The sequence below is a fragment of the Cryptomeria japonica genome, chromosome 3 (genome assembly GCF_030272615.1).
Source record: "Cryptomeria japonica chromosome 3, Sugi_1.0, whole genome shotgun sequence".
In the NCBI taxonomy this organism is placed as follows: domain Eukaryota; kingdom Viridiplantae; phylum Streptophyta; class Pinopsida; order Cupressales; family Cupressaceae; genus Cryptomeria; species Cryptomeria japonica.
In genome coordinates, this window is record NC_081407.1 from 489,313,814 (window position 1) to 489,335,386 (window position 21,573).

Genomic DNA, 21,573 nt, shown 5'->3' on the forward strand with positions numbered 1-21,573 from the left:
GTTTTCTTGCTGCTCTACAAAGTTAATCACATTCGGAGTCATAGACACAAGACCATCAGATGAGAGAGAGGAATCATTAGCCTCAATTGCGTTAGAGGTATGAGAAGGTAATGGATCAGTGAAAATCTGAAGATTTTGATTAGGAGGAGCTACAGATGTATTGCCTTTATCATTCACTCCAGAAACAGAAATAGTATTATTATCAATCAAATCTTGAATTTTACCTTTTAAAGAAAAACATTTTTCAGTATCATGCCCAGGCTGACGATGAAATTGACAAAAAGCTTTGTTATCAAAATAAGGTGAAGTAATCTTTGCAGGATCAATTTGCCTTATAGGAGGAAGAGTAAGCACATTTTGTTCCAATAACTTATTCATAATACTATGCAATGATTCATTCAAAGGAGTATACTTTCTTTCTTTCTTGAAAAATTTAGAAATAGGAGGCACACCTGATGTTGCATTCACATTGTTGTTGATGATGTTTTCATTGAATTTGATGGAATCTCTGTTTGGTTTAAACTTTCCAAATGGTTGTTGACTGCTATCACCCTTATCACTCGGAGCCATAGGATGTGATTGTTCCATTTGACTCACAGTCAGTTGATAATCGTGAAGAGTTGCACACAACTGTTGGAAAGAAGTAAACTCAGAAAACAGAAGTTTGTCTCGAATATCTTTTTGTAAATTAGAAATAAAGATTCTTTGAATATCATTGTCAGGCACTGGAAAAGAAATTTGAGCATACAAATGCTTATATCTACCAATGAAATCAGTCACTTTTTCCTTAACACCTTGTTTACAATGCATTAAATCAATCAAAGTAACTTTAGGACTTATATTGTTTTGAAATTGTTGAATGAAAGCATTTGCAAGTTGTTCGAAAGAAGTAATAGAATAGGAAGGCAACGAGCAATACCATTGTAGGGCTTTGTCTCTTAATGTTCTAGTAAACAATTTTGCAAGCAACCTTTGGTCATAAGCAAAATCAGTACATATTGTTTGAAAAGTCTTAACATGTGTTAGAGGATCACCTTTACCATTATAAAGCTCCAAATGTGGGATTTCAACATGTTTAGGAGGGATAGCTCGAACAATGTCAAGAGAAAGTGGGCTCGCAACATCAAATGTGGGCACACTAAACTTAGATTGATTCATAGAAGCAATTTGTTGCTGTAAAGAAGAGACAGTTTGTGCAAGATTGTTAATGGTCGCTTCAGTCGAAGAATTCATATTAGATGTGCTAGATTGGGATGGAGGTGTTATGTTATTGAAAGAAGGTAAAGAGTAAGGTGGTGGGACTCTATGATAATTAGTCATAGGAGATGATTGGACAGGGGGAACACTACAAGGAGGAATGGAATGGTTAAACGAATTGCCCCCTTGCATCATGTTCATTTGTGGAGATATAATAGGGACACTCATTGAAGGAATGAATGAAGAAGTCGGATTAAATGAAGGAAGAGGGTTAATTGAAGAAGAAGGATTGCCCCCATGACTGGTGATCACAGGAGGAATGTCTTGTGTAGAAGTAGCCATTATGTTTGATGTAAAGGTAGGTACGCTAGCAATAGAAGTCATCAAAGGAATAGAATGATTGACTTGAGTAGGAGGTTGTGTATAACCCAAATTTTCAGCACAACTCGTCATAGGCATCACATTCAAATCCACAATGTGTGCAATACCACGCAAAATATCAATTCCATTCTTATCACTTTGAAGCATACATTTTAGACCCTCAATTAAAGGAAGAGCTTGACTATCAGGGTATTCTTGAGACATCCATTGTCGAAAATCGTCAAATTGGTTATCCAATTTCGAAAGTTGTTCTTCAGAAACCTCATGGAGAGCTTCTTCATCATTAGGAGGATTAGAGGAATTACCCATGTCCTCGTTAAAAAGGCTATTCAAATTAGGTTCCATCTCCTCAGTAGTTAAACCTCGGAAAGACTTAATTCTACGGCTTCGTCTAACGGGAATAGTTTAAGTAGGGCTTATTGTTGTAAAACTCATGCACTAGAGAGAGAGAGAAAGTTTTGAATTTAGAGGTAGCAATTTTCAGTAAAATCAGCCAATCTTCTGGATTTAAGCTGTTAAATACAATCAGGACAATCTCCCGAAATTTCAGAAAAAATGTCAGGGACCGTGGCGTTTCGGAGTGCACACGGTCCCGACAACTTTTTTCGAAATTTGCAGGGATGAAAGTTATGATGATTTTAGAGCTAATCTGAAAAAATTGAGTGATTTTACGATCTGTAGATAGGCCAAATTAAAGTTGCAATCTCGAAATTGAACCCTACCAAGATTGTCGAAAAATGCAAAAATTTGAATTTTGAAAAAGAGAGGGAAACTGAAATTTTGAATGTTATGATTTTAGAGGGAATGTCAAGAGCAATGCAAATTTTGAAATTTAAAAATTGACTCAATTTCACGCAAAATTCAATTTTGAAAGCGGATATTAAAGTTGTTGTAATTAAGCACTTAATTTCAAAAGTCACAAATTGCAAGAATTTAAATAAAGCACTGAAATTTTTAATGAATGCAATCACACTTTTCAGATTTAGGACAGTAAGAACACAATTTTGACACAAAATTTCAATTTCAATGATTTTTGAATGATTAGAAGCGTTAATCCAAGCAATCCCTAGACCAACTTTGACTGTAATTTTGAAAGTGTTAGATTTGATAAAATCAGCCAAAATTCTGGATTTTAGCAGGAAAATACAGTAAGATCTAGCTCCCGAAATTTCGGAGAAAATGTCGGGGACGATGGCGCTCGGAGTGCACACGGTCCTCGCAACTTTTTTCCAAATTTTCAGGGATGAAAGATATTGTGATTTTATTGCGGAATCCAAAGTTACAGCTGATTTGGAGATGTTTTGATCAGTGAAATTGTCGAACAAAGGTTGAATCAAGAGGGTTTTAAAAATTAGGGTTTTGACACTTAACCACTTAATTTTCAAAATTAAAGCACAAATATGAATTGATAATTTGTCATAGAAGGGTAGATCTGAAACAAGCATTAACATTTAAACATTTCACAAGTTTAATTACTTAAAAATAAAATTTAGGGTTTTTATGCAATTAACCTCTAAAATTTTGCCAAAGATCAAACATGGAAATGTAATCAAGGAATCCAATTTTCAGATCTAACTATGAATAATCAGAAAGGATGTTCACGTCGGGTTCACCAAAATGTAAAGTGGAAAATCGCGATCGAACCCTAGTTGCTCTCCCCTCTTCCAACTCCAAGGAGAGAGAAGGGAGATTCACTAGGGTTGATGGTTTTCACTTAGGGGAGAGACTTTACATTCAAAAGAGGGGTTGAAACCCACAAGATCCAATCCCACACAATGCAAGATTGGATGCTAAATGCGTTTCAAGGGTTAAGACAGCAAGGCTACCCTCTTTTGTAAAGAATGTTGATAGAAGAATTAAGCTAGGAATGCATAGAAAGTGACAAAGATTCGCTTATAAACTGAGATAGGGATATAGGATGAAGCTGCGGACCTGGAATTAGCAGTAAAATGTCGATACGGCGCTGTCCTGCAAATTTGAGCAAAAGTTGTCAGGACGATGGCGCCCGAGCGCCACGGTCCTCCGAAAAATCCGCGAAACGAAGGGGGATCTGTTCGTCTCTGCACAAGGATTCCAGATCTTCAATTTCAGCCGCGTACCTGCAACCTACACATAGAAAAGCGAAGATGATTGGGGGGTTAGGGATTAGGGGTTTTCCTTTAGGTCAAACCCCGGTTTTGGAATTAACCAAGAAATGAGCAATGCTGTAAATGTAAATGTCTGTAATGTAAAACAAGTACTAATACCTTGTTGTAAGGATGTTTGTATCCTTATGTGCGAAGGTATAGATGTTGTATGTTGTATGTTGTAGTAGTATGTAGTAAGTGATCTCCTCTTCAATGGTTGAATCCTTGTCTTGAATGCAACACTTAGCCTTGAATGGAGACTTGAAATGATCAATTGCTTGAAGGAATGCTTGAATGCTTGAATGCTTGAGTATAATTTCCACGCCTTTTCCCTCATGTATGTCTTTCTTCAAATGAGAGAGGAAAATGTAGTTTATATACTTGTCATTTAGGGCTGATAGACCGATTTTCCCGACCTTAGGCCGACCAGGAAAGATAATTTTCCAATTTGCAAACATAAAGACCCGAAGTCCAAAAGAGACCGGGTCCAAAATAGGACCCAGGGACCAGGGCGCTGGGCGCCATGGTCCTGAAGGACCAGGGCGCTGGGCGCTCTGGTCCCACCTCCCGGGACAGCAGGGTGCAAAGGAGGTTCAGGCCAGGGTGCTTGAAAATGCAGTTTTTGGTGTCATAATCAGGTTTCGGGGTCTCCATTCAGGTTGCGTGTTGCGTCGCCATCGTGAAGACCGAAATGCAGTTGAAATTGCAAGTGTCGCAATTTTAGGACGCTACAGAACCCTTACAATTGAGAAGAAATAAGAATGAAAAGAGGAGGGAAAAGATCAAAATCTGCATAACACATTGCCAAGTGTCCTCTTTGCCCAACTGAAAAATATTTCCTTCATCTTTCTCGTCGAAACTACTCTCAAAATATCTCATGTTTGTTAAAACTAATTGCATGACTAAATTCCTTGTCTTGTCTTAAGAGCTTTCCGATGATATATAATACTTCTATGTTTGGACAAAAATACCTCTCAGGCGAATTAATCACTCAATGTGAGCCCATCATTTAAATTTTTCATTTTTCTCTATAGTCTGAACTATGCATTTAACTTTGATTTTTTGCCTGATTTTACCTGACGCCCTACCACGTGGCAGCCTATGATTCGCTCGCAGGGTCCACTGGTCCGCTACTTGGACTTACCACCTCAGCTCCATCTCACCGTCTTGCAGACCGCCACCTGTTCGCCATTGGACTACCACCAGACATGCCTACTCATTGCCACCTCACTCGGACCCACCAGCTCACCGCCACTTGTACCTACCAGCTCACTTGTCGCTGGTTCGTGAAGGGTAACGTTTGAGAACATTCGCATAGCGACTCAGTGACGATCATCAGATCATCCTCAACCTGCTCAATCTTTAACATGCCTTTTCTGCAAATGCTTCGTCGCTATTTCGCGATGGGTAACCTTCGGGCAACTTCGCATTGTGAATCAGCGACAGCTGTCAGATCTTTCTCAACTTGTAAGCTCGTTAACTCGCCCTTCCACTACAAAACTCGCTCACCTCGAGAATCATGCACATGTGGGGTCCACCTGGTCACCAGCTATCTCTTCACCACCTCGAGGTTCGTGCACGCACGCGTGGGGTCTACCTGGGCATCGAGCTAGCACCTTGCGTCGAAAGCCTCAAGTCTTTGACACTATGGTTATGTGTAACATTAGTTTTAAATACTAAATTTCTCATCTCCACCACCAATGTGGGATAATAGTTATGCCTGGCATTGCATCTTCTGAAGGTTTTAATGGCCACACATGGAGGAATTGGCAATACACCTAGTAATTGCATTTGCTTGAAGGGGTTTCATCACCTTTTATCTACCACGCACCACAAGGGAGGAGACCACACCTGCCAAGTGCAAGTTGTTTTCAGTTTTATAAAACCGCTCAAATGCCATACCAAGTGCCACCAAACTTCACGCAGGGGGAGAGGCTGGAAAAGGTTATGGAATTTGGTTTAACACCTGCTAAGTGCTTTTTCCTAAAAGTTTTCAACTCCTGCTTGACATACCACGCAGGGAAGAGAGGGTACCTTTGTTTGAAAATTCTAATGCCTTTTCAACACCACATGCAGGCAAGGAGAATTACTTGGCAATACACCTGCCATTGCATTTGCCTGAAACAGTTTCTAAATGCCCCTCCAAACACCACATAGAGGGGGAACTGGGCTTTGCATTACACTTGCCTGTGCATTTGCTTGAAAGTTTCTATTGCCATTTCCACATGTCACGTTGCAGGAAGGAGGAAGATTTGGCTTTAAACCTACCAATATGCATTGTTAATGGTTTATGTTGCCTTTTCTCTTATCTAGTGTACTTCAATAGAACCTCTAAAGAAGATCAAACATCTGAGGAACATATATATCAGCTCTTAAAGGCATCGGCCCCCCAGCATGACTGGCAAGTCAAATGAACAGTCTCCGACACAATGAATACCTTCTCCAATAGAAACTTGAAGAGGAACACAGTGTGGATATTGAGCTCCCATTTTCAAGGGCAATTTGTTCATCTTTTCCCAGCAGTTGTCCATCAATAAGCACGTCAGAAGAACTTAGATTTTGAAGCTTTACAATCCCCAAGTCCACATTTCTATATATTCTACAAGAATTTATAGTAACATTACTATGTAATCCCATATCTGATGAATCAAAAGTAACATCATCTTCTTTACTCTCCATATCTTTATGCATCATGATGTCATGTGCTAAGAACATTTTCGCCATAAAACCAACATTGCAAGGGCATGAGCCATGTTGGGCCCCAAAGTGGGTCTGACTATTTTTTTTTTTGTTTTCATGCAACTGACCTTTGAAATGCCTCAGGCACCTTGAACATGCCTCTGGAGTTGATCGACATAGTTTTTTGATCATTAAACTGTTTTTCAACTTTCAGGTACTTGCGCCACATTTTTGCATTTAAACCCAAAGATGCAATTTTAAAGCTAGTCAAAACACCTTTATGGACTTTGCAAACTGACAGGCGTAGTGTCTGATATACAAGCATTCACTTTGCCCAACCGTTTCTCAAGACGAATCCCGGGTGAAGAAATATTAATAGTCAAATATGACCATTTGGCTCTGTCAGCACTATGAACCTAATGAAATCAATGCGCAGGGACCTCAAAATGCCTTTCTTAAAAATATCAAACGATCTCTGTAGACCCCCAAATCTGGGGCATAAATACCTTGAAGTACAAAGAAGATTACAAAATGTTTAATTTGACCAAAAGGCTATCTGGGTGCAAATAGTGCACTCTTGAAAATAGCAACTTTAATTTATGTAGCAATGAAAGTGCAGAAAAATGAATAAAGTGGCTCAAGAAATCATCTTAGAAAATTGATCAAACGGATTGACTATGACTTGAAACTGGAAACACAGCTTGTCTTTTATACCAGCAGTAGCCCAGAAGAAATATTCTGACATGACATTCACCCAGGCATCTTTTACACTTATGCAAAGTAGGGCTCTAACTAGCTGCTAAAACAAGGACTTATGCAAACAACCAAATTGCAAATGGATTGGGCTTACCAAACTGAACAAATGGATTCATAGGGACTTGAAAATTGGCATGGAAGCACACTTATATGCATACAATTCAATGCACTTTGAATTTTAACATGACACTCAATTGGGCAAAAGTTATAAGTGCTCAATGTGGGTCATTTAATAAAATTTGCATTTGCACCTAGAACAACTTTCAGTCCACCCCTTGAAATGGGTACTTGACAAATTGATCCAAATTGAAAACTAAAAGTTGCAAAACACTTCATAGGCCAAATGAAAGGTGTAGGACACATTTCCCAAGCCTTACCCCTTGATAATCAACTGGCTTCATTTTACATACCCCAAACTAGACCATTCAAGTTGGCTAATTAGGTGTCATTCTGAAATGCAGAGCAAAATTTTGAAATGGGCCTCTCAAATTAATCAAATTTTATGAGTCCCAATAGTGGGTGTGACTGGGGATGGTTGATTGCAAGATCAACACAAGAATTCAGAATCTATGGTAGAGCAGACCACCCAAAAACAAATCACTTCTCTTCTCTCCTAAAAAACAAGGGCTCCTTTATTCCACCCAAACAACATGGCACTTTATTGAAAGCCACACAACTGAAAGCAAAGCAACTATACAAAGATGTACAAACATATTTAAAACTGATTATAAACTGCCCTAAACAATCTTAGCATTTACCTCTATCAAAAATCTGATTCTCATCACCTGATATCATGATCCAAACAAAGGCACCTTTCAACAACAACTGAGCATAATCCTTATAATCAACCTCTTTCATCTCATTACTACAACAGCTGGTGTGCACACCTTTTGCTTGATTTTGAACTTTATAGCCACACACTACTTCAACAAAAGTAAAAACATGAGACAAATCACTATAGAGGCTTTCCCACAAGCTGCCATACATTTCACTATCCCAATCAACTCTATCCTTTGTAAGGGTATCATCATGCTGAATTTCAAAAATAAAACATTCATTTTCACCATTGTAGTTCTCATCAGCACATGCCTTGTTATCATTTAAATTCATAGAATGAGGGACATTAATAACCAATTGATGCAAACAAGGAACATAAACATTTTGGTCCAGATGTGGTACTTCACTATGCTGACCACACTTTATATTATCCTTGTTTATCAAACTCAATACATCAACATTCTCAATATCCCATTCATGGAAAAGAATGCATACCTCTGGCTGAAGCAAATCCTCAGCTAAGTCTTTCTCATTCAGACTTACATCCACCTGAAAAACTTCCATTTGTGGCCTGAAATAATCATCACACGGCCCATGCCTCTTATCTCCATCATGAAGTAATTTTTTACAACACATGCTACTACTATTTGGAACTTCATCAACATCAAAAATTTGTTCAACACAAGGGGAAACTTCAACATTTTCATCAATGACATTAGCACTATGAACATTTATATCAAAGGAAAAGAACTCCATATCCAGTTCAAGCATACCATCAACATTCACACCCTCTTCATGGTATGTTAAACCTTGAAAACATTCAAATACAGGTTCATTTAAATCTGAAAATGAAACATTATCCGCACTTTCACATATGTTTTTTATCTTCAAAAATACTTTCATTTTCAGATTCATGACTGATATATATAACTTGATCTCCTTTTATATTATCTTCAGAAGATGAATAATAAGAACTCTCATATGTATCCTCAGCTGCATGACTGGTATTCATTTGCTGATCATAAGAGAATGAATAACTTGTGTCAAAATCACACTTATTCTGAAATTGATCTTCATTGCTCATTTGTGCATCTCCAAAGTGCTGAAAATCAAACTCGGTGTCCTCATAATCAGCAACACCACTCCATTCTGAAACACATTCATCACTGGGTATACTTAAAAACACCATTAACATCATTCCCAATTTCATTTTCAGTTTTATCAGACTTAATCAAATCCCGATTTACATCATATTGGACATCCTTGTGTGACAAAATCATGGGCTGATTAGTAACTTCTTTGTTTTAACACATTGTATCATTATCATCCTCACTTGCATAATCAACAACACTTGGTGATCCCTCGGTATTTGGTACTTCAACATCAAATACATCAGCAACATATAAAGACTGATGGTCATCACCATCATTGTTTTCATTATCACTATCCTTGGGAGATGCATGATTAACTTCATCATTTTTAACCACATAATCAACATAACTGGCATACAAATCAAATGGTGCATATCTTTCATAAATATCTATCTTTGTAACAACATTATCACAAAATTTCCCACTGATCATTCCATCATTACAGTGAGAAACAATTGACATTGACAGCAGAGATTCTTGACTCTCATTTAAATTTGAATCACATATATCAGCAAGACCATTTTGAACAGCAAAGCTTGACGCACCTTGACAAAGAATATTTTGCTTGGCTTCACATTTACTTTTACCATTGAAGGTGTTTTGATACGAAACAACAACAGACAAAAATCTCTTTGAGATCCCAAATTTTAAATTGTTTTCAATGTCCCTAGCTGTGTTAAAAGCTTCATGCAAAGTTTTGGGTTCCTTGTCTCTTAATAAGAAACCCATCTTCTTGTCAAAAGCACTCATATAAATCTCCAAGCATGCTCCATCATTACACTTATACTTGCTGGAAATATTAGACAATATTTATGAAAATCTAATATTAAATGCCGGTACCAATTCATCTTCCCCAATTTGTATGTACAGGAATCCTCTCAACATATCATAATCACTCACCTTTTCAGTGAATTGGGCCATAAAATCAGCTGTTAGTTCATCCCATGAGGAAATATAATTTGTTGGAAAAAAAGAGAAGCAATCTCTGGCATCCTCTTTCAATGACTGGACAAATAATTTCATGCACACATCTTCTTGACAAACTTCAAAATCTCCCATCAAGTGTGAAAATCTTTTCAAATGTAAATGTGCTGATTCTGATTTCTTCCCACTGAATATTGGCAAATGCTTTCTAATTTCTGTGGGTATGGGATTTGGGTAACCCGAGATATCTTTGAAGTTCAAAGCATCATAATACTTCATGTTGAAACTTTTCCTATTACATGGTTGTTCTAATTTACTGGACATGGTCATATGTGAATAAAATTGGGGCTGAAATAATTGACTGCACATTGTGACTTCTCAAACTTCATACACAACCCCACACAAAAATTCAACAACTTACAAATATGTCAAGCTATAGATTTATCTTCTTCACTTTTTGACAAAAATCTCATGTATATTTGCATATCACAGGAAAACATATAAGATTGAAACTTACAACACTTTGAATATGCAAATATATTTGATCTTCTTCCATTTCAACAAGTGGAAAACACTAGGTAGGGAAACTATTTTTCTCTTTTCAAATACCCCAAAACACATTTAATGTATTGAAATATATGACTGTACCTAGATAATTTGCAGCCATAAACACTTGTAGATCTGAAGATTGACTTCAACTTTCAGCATGGCCTTTTACCTTTGAGTCGCCACCTCTTGCATAGAGGAACAATTTTGAACAACAAAGAGTTGTTCTTGTGCAATTCATTACTTACCCTTCTTCAAATCTGCTGCAATAAACACTCTTCTAGGCCAAAAACATATGGATTTGGGAAATTAACACCAAATATATGTGTATCTTTCTACTGCACTTATCAAACTTCTATGATGAAGAATTTATGTGTAAATCTGCATTAGTAGTGATAACCCATATCTCTGCACTATATATCAAACCATAAAAACCTTATGCAATACTAATTGCATAGACATTCAACACTGGTATGAACCATGGAGTTGCCACCAAATAAGGAATTGGGGAAAAATTTGCATACAGCTACAAGGACTTGCTCACAACTCAACAATATATACTTTTCAATTCTTCACAAGAAACTTTCTCTGATAGCAGACAACACCATTACAACCTCAAAACATAATACTAAATCCCTCAACCATAAAAGACATTTTCAACTCTGTCCAATCTCAATGTACTGACTAACTAGATGAAATTATGCAATTTTTATTTAGCTTCCCCAACAGAGTCGCCATTTTTGTTGTTCACCAAAACTGGTTAACCCAAGTACACCTACAATTGATCTATGAAATAGCCAATTTCAATCTATGAAAACTTTAGGGCTTGGACAACATAACAAGGATATGAATCCTTCTACTCTTCAGGCTCTGCAAAACCTTGGTGGGTATACCTTTGATGCTTAAAATTAAACCCATCACAGACAAGACATCATCAAAAAAGTAGATGAATCTCAAAAGGTTCAAAAACAAGGAGGGTACTATAGATGGGATAGATCTACACTTACAACTCAACAATGTTTGAATCATGAGATGGATGGAACACTACCACATAACAAAAAACAAAAGATATTCTAATCGGATTTTATATTGTTTGAGAATCCCCTTAATTGCAAGATCAGTGCCTTATCCAAGGGCAACAGAGTCACACATCAAACTATAGATGAAAAATTCTACTGCAAATCCATCTTCATCCTTAAGTATTCCCGCATTAATGCCTTACATAAATGCATTACTTAGCTCATTCACAGAAAATGTCAAATCCAAAACATGAGCCCTATTTTAATAATATTTGCTCACATAGTTTAAAATCTTCCTTGAAAGATTACCTACAAGCAAACATTACACTCACAGACACAGCTGCTCATGACAAACTGTATCCTCCTTAAGGATCTGATTTGAATAAAATGAAAGTACACTTCAGAGACAAATTCTGTGCGAATTTATGCATGCCTTACATACATAAAAACCTACAATTGGAAACACCTATAGCATGAATCATACTCTATTCTCTAGAAAAGGACATTGCCCTGTACAATCTTGAAGAAAAATCAGAATTGGAAACCATGAAAATATGGAGCATTTCTCCAAAATTATGGAACCCTTACAATTGAGAAGAAATGAGAATAAAAAGAGGAGGGAAAAGATCAAAATATGCATAACACATTGCCAAGTGTCCTCTTTCCCCAACTGAAAAATATTTCCTTCATCTTTCCTGTCAAAACTACTCTCAAAATATCTCATGTTTGTTAAAACTAACTGCATGACTAAATTCCTCGTCTCGACTCGTCTCGAGAGCTTTTCGACGGTATATAATACTTCTATGTTTGGACAAAAATACCTCTTAGACGAATTAATCACTCAATGTGAACCCATCATTTAAATTTTTCATTTTTCTCTATAGTCTGAACTATGCATTTAACTTTTATTTTTTGCCTGATTTTACCTGATGCCCTTCCACGTGGCAACCTATGATTCGCTTGCAGGGTCCACTGGTCTGCCATTTGGACCTGCCGCCTCAGCTCCCTCTCACCGGCTTGCAAACCGCCACCTATCCACCACTGGACTGCCACCATACCTGCCTGATCATCACCACCTCACTCAGACCCACTAGCTCACCGCCACCTGTACCTGCCAGATCACTTGTTGCTAGTTTGCAAATGGTAACGGTCGAGCACCTTCACATAGCGACTCAATGACGATCGTTCGATCATGCTCAACCTGCTCAATCTTTAACATGCCTTTTCTGCATGTGCTTCATCGCTGTTTCGCGATGGGTAACCTTTGGGAAACTTTGCATTGCAAATCAGCGACACCCGTTAGATCTTTCTAAACTTGAAAGCTTGTTAACTCGCCCTTCCACTACCAAATTCGCTCACCTCGATAATCATGCACATGTGGGGTCCACCTAGTCGCCAACTATCTCTTCACCACCTCGGGGGTTCATGCACGCATGCGTGGGGTCTACCTGGGCGCCGAGCTAGCACCTTGCGTCCAAAGCCTCAAGGCTTTGACACTATGGTTATGTGTAACATTAGTTTTAAATACTAAATTTCTCATCTCCACCACCAATGTGGGATAATAGTTATGCCTGGCACTGCATCTTCTGAAGGTTTTAATGGCCACACATGGAGGAATTGGCAATACACCTAGCAACTGCATTTTCTTGAAGGGGTTTCATCCCATTTTATCTGCCACGCACCACAAGGGAGGAGACGACACCTGCCAAGTGCAAGTTGTTTTCAGTTTTTTAAAAGTGCTCAAACACCATACCAAGTGCCACCAAACTTCACGCAGGGGGAGAGGCTGGCAAAGGTTATGGAATTTGGTTTAACGCCTGCCAAGTGCTTTTTCCTGAAAGTTTTCAACTCCTACACCACATACCATGCAGGGAAGAGAGGGTATTTGCCTTTGTTAGAAAATTCTAATGCCTTTTCAATAGCACACGCATGCAAGGAGAATTACTTGGCAATACACTTGACATTGCATTTGCCTGAAATAGTTTCTAAATGCCCCTCCAAACACCACGTAGAGGGGGACCTGGGCTTTGCATTGCACCTGCTTGTGCATTTGCTTGAAAGTTTCTATTGCCATTTCCACATGTCACGTGGTAGGAAGGAGGAAGATTTGGCTTTAAACCTACCAATATGCATTGTTAATGCTTTATGTTGCCTTTTCTCTTATCTAGTGTACTTCAATAGAACCTCTAAAGAAGATCAAATATATGAGGAACATATATATTAGCTCTTAAAGGCATCAGCCCCCCAACATGACTGGCAAGTCAAATGAATAGTCTCCCACACACAATGAATACCTTCTCCAACAGAAACTTGAAGAGTAACACACTGTGGATATTGAGCTCCCATTTTCAAGGGTAATTTGTTCATCTTTTCCCAGCAATTGTCCATCAATAAGTACCTCAGAATAACTTAGATTTTGAAGCTTTACAATCCCCAAGTCCACATTTCTATATATTCTACAAGAATTTATAGTAACATTACTATGTAATCCCATATCTGATGAATCAAAAGTAACACCATCTTCTTTACTCTCCATATCTTTATGCATCATGATGTCATGTACTAAGAACACTTTCACCATAAAACCAACACTGCAAGGGCATGAGCCAGGTCGGGCCCCAAAGTGGGTCTGACTAATTTTTTTTTCGTTTTCATGCAACTGTCCTTTGAAATGCCTTAGGCACCTTGAACATGCCTTTGGAGTTGATCAACACAATTTTCTGATCATTAAACTGAGTTTTGCAACTTTTAGGCGCTTGCGCCACATTTTCGCATTTAAACCTAAATATGCAATTTTAAAACTAGTCAAAACACCTTTCTGGACTTCGCAAACTAACAGGCGTACTGGCTGATATATATGCATTCACTCTACCAAACCGTTTCTCAAGATGAATCCTAGGTGAAGAAATATTAACGGTTAAAGATGACCATTTGACTCTGTCAGCACTACGAACCTGATGAAATCAATGCGTAGGGACCTCAAAATGCCTTTCTTAAAAATATCAAATGATCTCTGTAGACCCCCAAATCTGGGGCATAAATAACTTGAAGTACAAAGAAGATTGCGAAATGTTTAATTCGACCAAAAGGCTGATTGTGTGCAAATAGTGTGCTCATGAAAATAGCAACTTTAATTGATGTAGCAATGAAAGTGCAGAAAATTGAATAAAGTGGCTCAAGAAATCGTCTTGGAAAACTAATCAAATGGATTGACTATGATCTGAAACTGGAAACATAAATTGTCTTTTATACCAGTAGTAACGTGGAAGATATATTCTAGCATGACATTCACCTAGGCATCTTTTACACTTATGCAAAGTAGGGCTTTGACTAGCTGCTAAAACAGGGACTTATGCAAACAACCAAATTGCAAACGGATTGGGATTACTAAACTAAGCAAATGGATTCATAGGGTCTTGAAAATTGGCATGGAAGCACACTTATATGCATACAATTCAATGCACTTTTAATTTTATCATGAAACTCAACTGGGCAAAAGTTATAGGCACTCAAAGTAGGTCATTTAATAAAATCTGCATTTGCTCCTAGAACAACTTTCAGTCCACCCCTTGAAATGGGTACCTGACAAACTGATCCAAACTGAAAAATGAAAGTTGCAAAACACTTCATAGGCCAAATGAAAGGTGTAGGACACATTTCCCAAGCCTTACCCCTTGATAATCAACTGACTCCATTTTACATACCCCAAACTAGACCATTCAAGTTGACTCATTAGGTGTCATTCTGAAATGCAGAGCAAAATTTTGAAATGGGTCTCTCAAAATACTCAAATTTTATGAGTCCCAACAAATCTTATGCTCCGGCTTGACTAAACCTTGTTCATCAGTTATACCATTTCTGTACATGTTCCTCAAGTCATCCGACCCTAAGTTCTCTATGTTGCAATGAATATAAATCCTCAGGTCTTCGGCAAAAGCAACTCCCTTCAGAATCTTAGAAAAGGATCTGATGGAATCATCTTGCTTAGCATTCTTAGGAATGATGTTAAACACGGGTCTAGGGCGCTTAACGTTTTCTACCACAATAGGGTTTGCAATAAATTCAGGTGCAGAAGTTGAAGATGCCATTCCGAAAGATAAATACCTTTTGACTTGTGAAATCCTTGAATGCCTACTAAAATATTTGCTGCTATGCCTTAAAATGCCTTTTCTGTCTCTTTGCACTCTTCGAATGCTTGGATTCTTGGTGGATTGAAATTAGGGTTTTTGGTGTTTTATAACCAAAAAGTTCTTCAACAACCGCTTTAAATGCTTTCCGATTAAGTGAAATCTTAACATATCTGCTGGTAAAGAAGAAATATAACTTCTCACCATCAACCGAGGGTAGAATGCATGATTTTCAGTTTTCTACCATACCCCTAAGGATTATTCCTTAGTTAGATGAAGAATCTCCTACCGATGGAGGGTTACTCTGTTCTACTGGTGCAGAGACAAATTCATCAACTTTCGGATCTCTCTTCTTAATCCATTGTTTTGAAAATTCTTGCTTTATTTATTTTACTTTTTCTTTTCCTTTCTCATTAGATCCTTTATTGTTTGCCGATATAGTCTTGCTTCTACAAAATTTTGCAATATGCCCAATCTTGTTGCATGCATAAAAAGTTACATTATTCCTCTGAATAGCCTTTCCATATCCTTGACCGGTTTGTGTTCTGCATTGATTAGATAAATGTCCAAATCTACCACAAACATAGCATTTCACATTCATTCTACAATTTTCTGAGTTATGACCAAATTTATTGCATTTGGAACATTGACTGGTGGGTAAATTTGTATTCTGATTATTTCTAAATGTGCACTGATTTGCTCTATGACCAAATTTGATGCAATTAAAACATTTCCCATACAATTGTATCTCCATCAGGTTTTTGTCTTTTTAGCATGTGATCAAGTCTTTCTGAACTTTTCTTGAATTTGTCTTTGTGTTCATTGGCAGTGATCAACTCATTTTGCAAAATGCCAATTTGTCTCCTAAGATCCTCTTTATCATGTTGCATGTGAATCATATCTGTTTTTAGCATATCATTTTAATGACAAAGTCTCAGATTTTCATTTGCTCCATCATTAAGTCTCCTAATCAAGTCTTCTTCATTCTTCTTCCTATCTTCAATATCCTTACATAGCCTCATGGTTAAATCTTGCATTTCATTCCTCATGTTACTGTTCTCTTGCCTCAGCTTCTCTGCAATATCTCTAAGAGTTTCCTCTTCATCATCATGTTTCTGCATTTTCTCATGAAGTTCCTTCCTCTTGTTTTGTGCTATAACCAAGTTCTCCTGAAGTCCTTTAATAAATTCCTGGGCAGTCCTCAGATCATCTTCAAGTTTGATAATCTTCAATTTTTCTGCATCAAAATATTCAAGAGCTCCTTCCAACTGTTTTCTCAAGCTCTCCATCAATACCGGTTTCAAAATCTTCCTCAAGCTGTTAGGCTTTTGTAAATAGAGGACCAAGCTCTGATACCAATTGTTAGATGCAATGACAGTCCCAAAGACATTGAGAGGGGGGGGGGGGGGTGAATCAATGTCTAACCAGTTAGTGTAATATTTGGACTTATTTATAACTTTGCAACCCTAACTAATGTACTGGTAAACAAGTAATAATGCAACAAAGAGAAATAAAAGAGATAGCATAAATGCACACCATAACCCAAGATATTTTGGTGAGGAAAACTGGTAAGGGAAAAACCTCGGTGGGATTTGTGACCCATAATATTTACTCACTGGCCAATATGAATAAATATTACTTACAATAGGGGCCTACACATGCAGGAAGGCCAACAACCTAGAGTTCACTGCTCAATGAAAGAGTCTCACTGACTACAACATGGATAATTAAATCCAAGACAATGTACTGCTCGAAATAGCATCTCCAATGCTTGATTCAGTACTGGTTTAAGCTCTGTTAGAAACCATAACCAAAAACCTATTGGTGAATGATATTCACTCACATAACCTATCTGCCTTATTACAAAATCCTTTCGCTATCTTCTAAATAATCCCATATATAATTGCCTCTCTATGCTATATTAAAAATGACCTATAAGATATCATACATATATGAGTCTTTACAATACATCATGTCGACTTGCAAATAATTACATTACAATACAATAAACAAAGCTTGTCTCATGTCGGCCTAGATGCCGGTATGATTCATTGCCGGTGTAAACTAGATGCTGGTGAATGAACTTTGTTGTGCCTGCCGGTGCTGGTGAATGATGTTTGCGTTGCTTGTGAACCTGTAGAATCCTGTTACCAATGGGTTGCCATCAATGACAACATCAACCATTCTCATGTGAGTGTAGAATGCCAACAGACATTATGCTAATCAATGTAGGAATGGAAATATGGAGAAATCTGCTAAGAAGAATGTGATGAAGAATGGTGAATCAAAGAAGAAAGAGAATTTGGTCTAGAGAAATAAGAGTGAGAGCAAAGGAAGTGATCCTGAAGTACTGGAATCCAGTGCAGGCACCCCTTCCTTTGGTAATTAAGTTCAGAGTTTTGGGTCAGAGGGAGTTTTGATTTGAAAAACAAATCTTCTATCCTCCCCATCTGAATGGATCATGTCACTAATCTGGCATGACAATGCTTTGAGTGGTATCCGATAATCAGAGGAATCTTTATAACATCATCGATAAGACAATTCTTGGCAGCAAAACCATAATGAAGTATTTTAACATGATAAGTATCAATTTTTGAGTTTATTTCTTTTGTATTAGTTATTTGTGCTTGAGTATATTGTGAACCGTGGAGTAATAGAAAAGTGAGCAATGCAAGAAATCATGGAACAGAAATTGATTGTCGGAGAATCTAGCAGTGAATAATTTCAAACCGTGGACAAAGTACTCATGGATGCATTTAATCTAGAGGTTATTAGAGTTCTTGAAGATGGTTTGAATGTTGATGAATTGCAGAGGGTCAAATGATTGGAAGGTAAAGGTCCGAATCTATGGACCGAATTACCTTGGTTCAATAAGGCAGAGGTTATTAGGATAATTCTTAGCCGTGTGAAAGATAACTAAATCGTGTTGGATAAACCCTATCCAATTACGAAGGAAATCATTTCTATGATCACTGGTTTGTACGACAGTGGAGAAGTACCAACAAAGAAGTCAATTTTGAATAGAGAAGTAGAATCCCTACCCGGTGTGAAGGGTGATCAGCGAGATTTGATCATTAACACAATCATCAACCCTGTGGCGAGGTATGTTGCCTATGACATTTCTTATAAAATTTATTTTAGAAATAGGGAAGGTGCCACATTGGTAATTGCAGTGTATATGGCTCATATGCTTGTGATGGAGAAAAAATCATTTGACTTGTGTGAATTATTGAAATAATTCTTGTTGGAAAATATTAAGATGACAAAAGAGAAGAATTACGCTTTTCGGTTTGGGTCATTGCTTGTGAGTTTGGTTTGTACTGTTTGGAATCCCTTCCAACAAAAGATAATGTTATATGGGAGTATGGTGTTCCCATTTCAAGATAGATATTTAAATATTTGAACAGTCTGGCCAACAAAGAGGAAGTTTGCAATGTCTCTTTGAAACCATTACTAGACATGTGGAGTGTTGGACTGATTTCTACATCTTTCTCTTCTAGTTCTAGAGATTTGTCCTCCGAAAAGAAAAAAAGGGAAATAGTTTTTTCCTGTGAATATTTAAAAGCCAAAGAGAAGAAAGGTAGAATATGTTGTGATAATTGATGATCTAGAATCCCCTGTAGCTAAAGGAGATTTGAAAGTTGCAGAGCAGGAAGCTGGAGATTCATATGATGAGTCTAATTTGCTAAATTGGTTGACAACATGGATGGAATCAAGAAGATTGGTGTGAAATGGCTGACTTCAGTTGAGTCAGATAAAATTGAGAGCATTTCAATGAAGAATTTGATCCATAACAACATGAGCCCTAAAGATATCAGTAATCTGCTTCCAGAATCTTTGAATGGGGTTCTTAAAGAAAGAATGTTTGAGCAGTCAGTTAAGTAAAAAGATCCGGAAATGCAGAATCTGCTAAATGAATGTATTGATGCACAATATTACTTATGAATATGTATTGAGGAATTGAGAGACTGTATTTGCAATGCTAACATAATCTATATATGTATTGTATCTCTTGGTTGACAACTGCAGTGAAGCACAAAAGTAATATTGATGCTATTGAAGATGAACTAGCAAACTAGCCAAGATTTTTGATTTTATGAGTGATAAGGATGGTGAGAAGAGGAAAAGAGTTAATTCTCTTCAAGTTGGGCTCTTATTGTTGCAAAGGCATAAATTAGAATTTATGAGCACATTTTGGAAAGTTAAGGAGTTTGTTGAAGCTAAGCTAGAGCATTTTTTAGCATTGCCTAAGAATGTAGTCGAGTATGAGCAGAATCCATCTACTTTGGATAGTTTTTCTAATTCAGTCAATTTGTTGGTTGAGTGCAAGATTCTTTCAGTAAGTATCAAACTAGCTATACATTCTTGGGAAGTTCTTCTTTTAGATCTAAAATAAAAATACAAGTTATATTTCCGAAGAAGAGCAATTGAAAGTTCTAGTGTGATACTTAAGTTTTGACATTTTTGGGTGTATATATCTATCTTTCTTTCTTTTATTTTTTTAATCAAAAGCATCCTTTGTTCTTGATGTCAAAAGGAGGAGAAAGGTATATGAGTTTGAGGAGTTGCGTGAGTAAGGGGGAGTTGTGCGTAGTTATGTCTTGAATATGTTTTTCTATCAATGACAAATAGGGCGATTGTTGGAGATTGTTAGACTTGTGTGAATAATGTTGTCATTGGTGTCAAACCAGCTATCCAACTTGGAATGGGTAGTGTATATAGTCCAGATATTAGTCCAAATGTAATGGATGTTGTGAATGTTGTATGCAAGGATTGCATGCAATTAGTTAGTATTTTTGTTTTGGTCATAAGTCATTATGCAATGTGATAAAGGTAATATGTTATGGACAACTCTAGATGATGAGTTTTGAGGTTTCCTAGAGTTCTCATTGATCCCGGTATCAATTGTGTCCCGATGTTAGCTGCTTTGGTAATTTTCAGAAGTATCTCTTCAAGTTTTGTTTTGTGGTTATTTTGGTACATGTAGAGTCAAAATTTTGGAGACATTGAGCTTGATTTTGTGATAATGGGTTGGTATTCTTGGGTCCAAATGACCCCGCCCCTCATTATATGTATTGACAATAAGAGTATGTAAAAGAAGTATGTAGAAGTTTTACAGAGGTCAACATGAGCATATTTTTAATGTATTGGGCTTGGCCAACACACTATTTTGTATTTGTGCCCTTCGCTATATATACATGTACATATGTAGTAGCACAAGCAAGGAGAAAGAGAAGAAAAAGACTAAGTGTGTGAACGTGTGTGATGTGCAAAAGTTGGCAGTGAAGATAGTACTGTGTGAAGTATGTCTTGCAAACAACAAAAGCAGACAGTGTTGTAGTGGTGCAGTAGTCCTTTATTGGACTTGCTGTAGGATAGTTATACAAAGATCTCTAACTAGATCTTTTGTAGAGTTTGAGATTTGTAATCTAAACTTAACCTTAGAAGTGATCCCATGTATTTGGAAATGCTATCCCTTTTAGTTCAACCCTTTTACTTGCAGTGAGCATTCCAACAATTAGCCATCTCTTTGTTGTATTTGTAGTGAGCAGTTCGACAATGAGTCATTTTTGTAATCTGGTAGTGAGCCACCCGATGTTGAGCCACCCATCTTTTTAAACACAAATATAACTAGTTATATTATCCTAAGAGTTAACACTCTTTGTGGTTTTTCCCATTTAGGTTTTCCATGTATAAAATCCAATACTTAGCCTGTGGTTGTATTCTTCATGTTTATTTTTCATTAATTTCTTTATATCAGTCAAGTTTATTTGATATTTAAATGGAAGTGTAACGTCATAAATTGTACGCACTTGCTAAAGCAGTACAATTTCACACCTAGTTTAGCACCCGCCTTGGCGCAGTTGCATTTTGCATTGCATTTCCCCTT